Genomic DNA, 6,098 nt, shown 5'->3' on the forward strand with positions numbered 1-6,098 from the left:
TGCTTCGCTCGAAACAAATTTGTAACGCAAATACTAAAAGTTTACTTTTTTCGCAATAATTTTTCAAATATATATATATATATATATATATACATGTATGTATGTATATCTATATAAATCACATGATCATATGTACATATGATATAAATCATATGTACATATGATACATTAGGTCTTTATCATTATATATACATATATTTACACATTATATATATATAGATATATGTATGTACATATATATACATTATATATACCATGTATATATATTTTTTTTTAGGTATAAAAATATATATATGCATATTTTAGGTATACATAAAATGTACATAAAAATGCATATGTAGGTGTATTTGTATACATTATATATAATATGTATACAATATATATTATATATAGCAGAAATCATTATATAATAAAAAATTTGTTTCCTCACCCCAGTAAACTCGTATAGGTGGGAGTTTCTGCACTAACTCGGGTCTCCTACCAGAGCCCTGGGAGTTTGAGCACTCACCTCAAGATCTTAGCTGTTCCCAATAGCGCACTTTTCTGCAACTCACCTGAGTTGATTGCTGTTGGTATCTGGGCAACCACATTTTATATGCCGGTGTTATTGCACCCAGTGCCCCAATGACTACTGGGATTACCATTGTTCTTACATCCCAGCATTTTTCAATCTCTTCTCCAAGCGGGATATATTTCTCTACCTTTTCTTTTTCTTTGCTGGCTATATTGTAGTCATTGGGTACTGCTATATCTATTATAGTAGCTCTCTTGTTTTCCTTGTCCACTACCACTATATCGGGTTGGTTTGCCAGGACATGTTTGTCAGTCCGGATGTAAAAGTCCCAGGGGATCTTAACGCGGTCATTTTCATTGACCTTACCAGGAGTTTCCCACCAGTGTTGTGGTTTCTTAAGACCATACTCGTCAAATAGATTTCTAAACACAACGCCTACGACATAATTATTCCGCTCAGTGTATGCGTTTCCTGCTAGCTGCTTGCATCCACTGATGATGTGTTAGATGGTATGAGGTGCATCTTTGCACAGTCTGCATCTAGGATCGTCTCTAGTGTGATAGATTTTTATCTGGAGTTGCCTTGTTGGGAGCACTTGCTCCTGGGCTGCCATGATTAGCGACTTTGTATTGGCCGTTAGGTTTCTTTTGTTCAGCCACATATATGTCTGGTGAAGTTCGCCAACCTTAGATATTTGTCGGTGGTAAGCACCATGAAGAAGTTTCGTGTGCCAGTCAATTTCCTCTAATTTCAATTATTTATTAATATAAATATATAGAATATATATATTCATAAAATATTAATATCTCTATTTCTCAAAATCTGTGTGTCCGTGTGTCGGAAATTTGGCTATAGATCTTAAAATCTTGACACAAATATTCTGTACCGAAAAGGATTCGATCTCTGATCCAAGCCGTTCACGAGTCTTATGCCTAGCCCACTGGACTATGGAAGTCAAATTGTTAGCCTGCCAATATAAGGCATTATATCAGAGCTATACCTAACTGCTTTACGTATGACCCGGGTCATAGCATAACGTCACGAGAAGCTGTTCGCTCGCATTTTTAAACTGGCTAATAGCAAAACTCTCACTACTTCTCATTGGTTATAAGACAAAAAAACTTCTTCATGATATATAGTTTGAAAGTTTGAATAGCAAATGTTGTAATATGTTAAATACAAATCAATTTTCTGTCCAAATACTCTTCTATTACATGGGCAACGTCGGGTGGCACAGCTAGTATATAGATAAACATAACCTGTTTTAACACCCTTTCTTTGACGAGCATTCATCTAGTATTTTTATGTTTATGATACAAGTTGAATGTCAAACTCTCACTATTCCAGCTCATTAAGTCAAATTAATATCATTCCTACAGTATGGACAGTCATAAAGTAAGAATTGTTGCCGTATATAGGTGATTATACCCTACAATTTGTATTCAAAATAGCTATGGTAGCTATGGTGACTTATAATTCCTTAATACTATTTAACATGGCTACTAGCCAAAATTAATTTCACTTTTACTGTGTTTGCAAGTAAAACTGACAATCTGAAATTGCTTGTGCAATGTGTGTACCTTAGTTTCTCTTCAAATCCATATTTCTTCAATTGAACTAGATTTATTTGTCACTTCAATACGCATCATGGAAGTATAAGTAATTGCAAGATTTAATAGTTACACACATTTTCTTCTTACCACTTTAGCAATAACAGCAACAGATTTTTTTAAAAACTTTTTGAAATATTGTTTAGACTCAGTATAACAGTCTCTACGTATATTTTATATGTGGCTGAGATTGTTTAGTTGGTGTATTGAACTTCTCTTCTTCAATTAGTTGGTGACTTCTCACGATGTTGCTTGCTACTGTGAAGTTTCTTCGTATCTTATAAACTGATATTATTTTGTCTATCAGATAGTATAATAGATGAGAGCAAGTATATGTGGCTCAGATTTAAGTATGATTGGCACAACCAGCCAGCCGGTTAGATGATAGCATGATGGTTTGGCTGGGCAGAGTCAGCTCAGGCCGAGAGGGACTCGGGCCGCCCCTGCCGGACTAAGGTAAGAAATATGTGATGGGCTTCGAGGAGACCTAGACCGGAAATAAAACTGGCCAGCTGCCAGCCGGTAAAAAAGGGCCGTTGAGCCAGCACCACAGAGGCTACTATGCATCAGTTCAGCAGAAGTTGGCCATTCAACGATTGAAGAAGAAAGCTGAGCTTCAATAAAATATCTAAGATGCCAGACAATCCAGAAAAGGCAAAGCGCTGGAAAGTCTGATTGCAGTTCGTTGTATGCCCGTATTAACTGAATTTGTTTATATCTATTTCTCTAAATATATAAATCCTTTCTACTCATAAAAACTAGTGGCTTGTGGTACAGTTCTATAATTACTACATACAATTTAATAAGTGCTGCGTGTAATTACCATGCATGGTTGGGTTGGTTTAAATATTGCACGTAAAAGTTACAAACTTTGATAATTTATAGGCAAGATAGTAGTATAAAGTTAAAAAAAGATATTAAAGAGAAAATAAACAATCAAATCACAAGAGAAATTATCTTATTAGGTTTCTCATTACATCTAGTAATAAGAAACTACTATAATACTTTGCAATAAAACAGGTATTGTTTAGAATAACTCAGCACTTTACATATCTCATCAGTCATTATTTGTGGGAAAGACATAATGTTGAGAATTATGATGCCAGCTGCGCTCATCCTTCAACCAACTCTGCTCAACATATTACTAGCTCCACCCAACATACCACTAGCTCCACCCATCATGCCACTAGCTCCACAAATCATATCACTAGCTGCACCACTCCTACCACTAGCTCCACCCATTGTAGCACTAGATCCGCCCATCAGACTGCTAGCTATACCCAACATGCCATTAGCAGCTCCACTTACTAGCAGCTCCACCCATCATACTAGCAGCTCCAGCTATCACGGCTTTCAAAATTCTTATTATTAAAAGACACGATTTTCAGTTAGACTTATTTTTCTTTATTCTTTTACGAATACAAAGTTTGATTAGTCAGTATTATTGCATTGATAAATTTCAACAAACAAATATGATAATATTTCTGCTAAGAACTTTGCGATACTTCAACATGCAATATTCTCGTGCCCATAGTGTTTATGGCTATGATACACCAGTTCTTGGCTGATTCAAAGTAGCTTGTTGATTTTTTTAAATAAAAACTAAAACATAGTAAGGATAATTGTATAAATATAATTATTATAATCATAAATAATAATATTATTACGTAATTATATATATTATAATTATATTATAAGTAATATCACTAATAACATTGATAACATTAAAATTTGAAATAATAAAATAAACCAAAACAGTAATAATAACATACCTAATATCTAAATTTAAATTACATCAAAAGTTATGCAGATCAACTCATTGTTAATTATAATTGCTGAGTTAGTTCGCTTGATTACCACTCAACATTTATTTTTCAAAACTTTGACCAAAATGTATGGTGAAGTAGACAAAATAACAATATAGAAATAGTAAGCTAGTACTGAAGTTTTAGAAATCGTAGTTCTGAATTATGTGTAGTTGTGTACTCAAGTTGCTTGGAACTAAACTTGAGACCATGCAAAATTTTTTTATCATCTTAAGTGCTTTTAAAGCCTAATTAAGTAGCTACTCCTCATGACTTTCATCTACGATACTTTCTTTTTTCTTCTTCTCTGCGACCAAAGTTGCCGCTTGATTCATTTATGACGAATAAACCACAATCTAAATGGAAAGTATAAACAGATTATGGTATGAGAGTGCTTTAGCTACACTAACAACATTTAAAAATTTATCTCAAAAAACACCAACAACTGCAGCACTTGGAAAGTCAAAGCAACATATTTGCTCATTATCACATATTTGGATGGCTATGTAGAAAGACTAAAACACAATCAGTAAAAACTATGATATATCTAGACTATATAGACCTGTGATATATGTATATGACAGATTATACCTCTTAAGAAACCAAAGTATTAAATAACATTCTTTTCTTAATGGATAATGATTTGCATTGTCAAATATTCAAGTGCGCAAAATCAAAATACAGTCCGGAAAAAAAATGCCAAGCGCATTTCATATCTAATACATTAACCGATCAACAATGAAAAATTGCTTCTAATTAGTCATGCCAGAAAGTGCTATTATAAAAATTGTCGAAATCACATGAAAAGCATTATGAGTTAGTTAATACATCTGTCCAAACTATCAAAGCATGTTTTTTAGCACGAGGAAATCGTCACAATGTTAGGCGGTCTGCTGAATAGATATGACACTATTGTTACTACGATAAAAACACTAGTAGAAAGACTAAATCCAGATTTCATTAGAAAGGTGTTGCTAAATGACAAACAGAAGAACATTACGGAAAAAAATTAAACAAATTAAAACCGGCGTACCTGGTTGAGTCAGCCATTCTGGCACAGCTCTCTCATTTAACAATTGTGAGTGTTTCACCTCTAGCTCAACTGATCATATTTGCAGAGATTGTTCTCAACCACTAAGGTGCAGACACAATAGAAGTAGTAAAAGTTGAGGCCGACAGAAATGATACCGCACACAAAGCCAAGGATAGGTGATAGATTATGGATTCAGATGCTACTAAATGCTTGAACTTTGGTAAATCTGTGAACAAATTGTATATGCTTCCGGAGCAACTAGAGCAGGTAATGATAATAATTTTGTTTTGATGTTGTTGCAAACAGTAGCGGTGCTACACTTATTAAACCGTGGGTGAATAAAAAGGTAATGAGGTGTGCGACACTGCACAACATTCTTTTTATCTCCAGTAGAATCTCTACTCTTTAAAATCAGCAACCGATATCAGTATGATAATAAAGTTTTGATGCGCTAGAACGTACATGTGGGTGAGAAATGAAATTGAACCCATATGAGCTACATTATACGTACCAAAGTTGGCCTGTTGCACTATGTTGTAGATACGGATTCTTTAGTTTCCTGAGCAAACCTGGCTTCAACTTATACCATATAATATTAGTGTTTTGCACATGTTAATCAGTCTCATAATCAACACATGAATAACTGGCAATTGGTGAATACCTAGCAAATGTATTGCTAGTTAAATTTTAGCTGTGTGTTCAAAATAAAATGTGCAAAGACACCTAAATCAACTTGCGCTAACAAATCATGCAGAAAGCTACAGCTTGCCTGCAGTGATGCTCGTGTATGCATCATGCGAAGTCAGTTAGTAGATGATAACAAGCATTTCTTTCTCATCGAAGATTACCGTAGGTATACATGTACATGTGTTTTTACATAAAAAATGCACTTCTCATGCTTCAAAACTATGATAAATACATTTATGTAACAAATCCAACCAGTCAAACACTATGAACACACACAACGATAGTGAATGTACGTCAGACTAGCTTTAACAGCTCCTACATTTAGGGGTTGTCAGTAAAAGCTCATAACACACCATTCGGTGCAGCGGAAGCCAATGCAGAACAATACAATCGTGTAGTCTATGAAACGACAAGAGCCATGATTCTAGTGTCTGGACTATCACAGGCAC

Source organism: Watersipora subatra, chromosome 8, assembly GCF_963576615.1.
Source record: "Watersipora subatra chromosome 8, tzWatSuba1.1, whole genome shotgun sequence".
NCBI lineage: Eukaryota > Metazoa > Bryozoa > Gymnolaemata > Cheilostomatida > Watersiporidae > Watersipora > Watersipora subatra.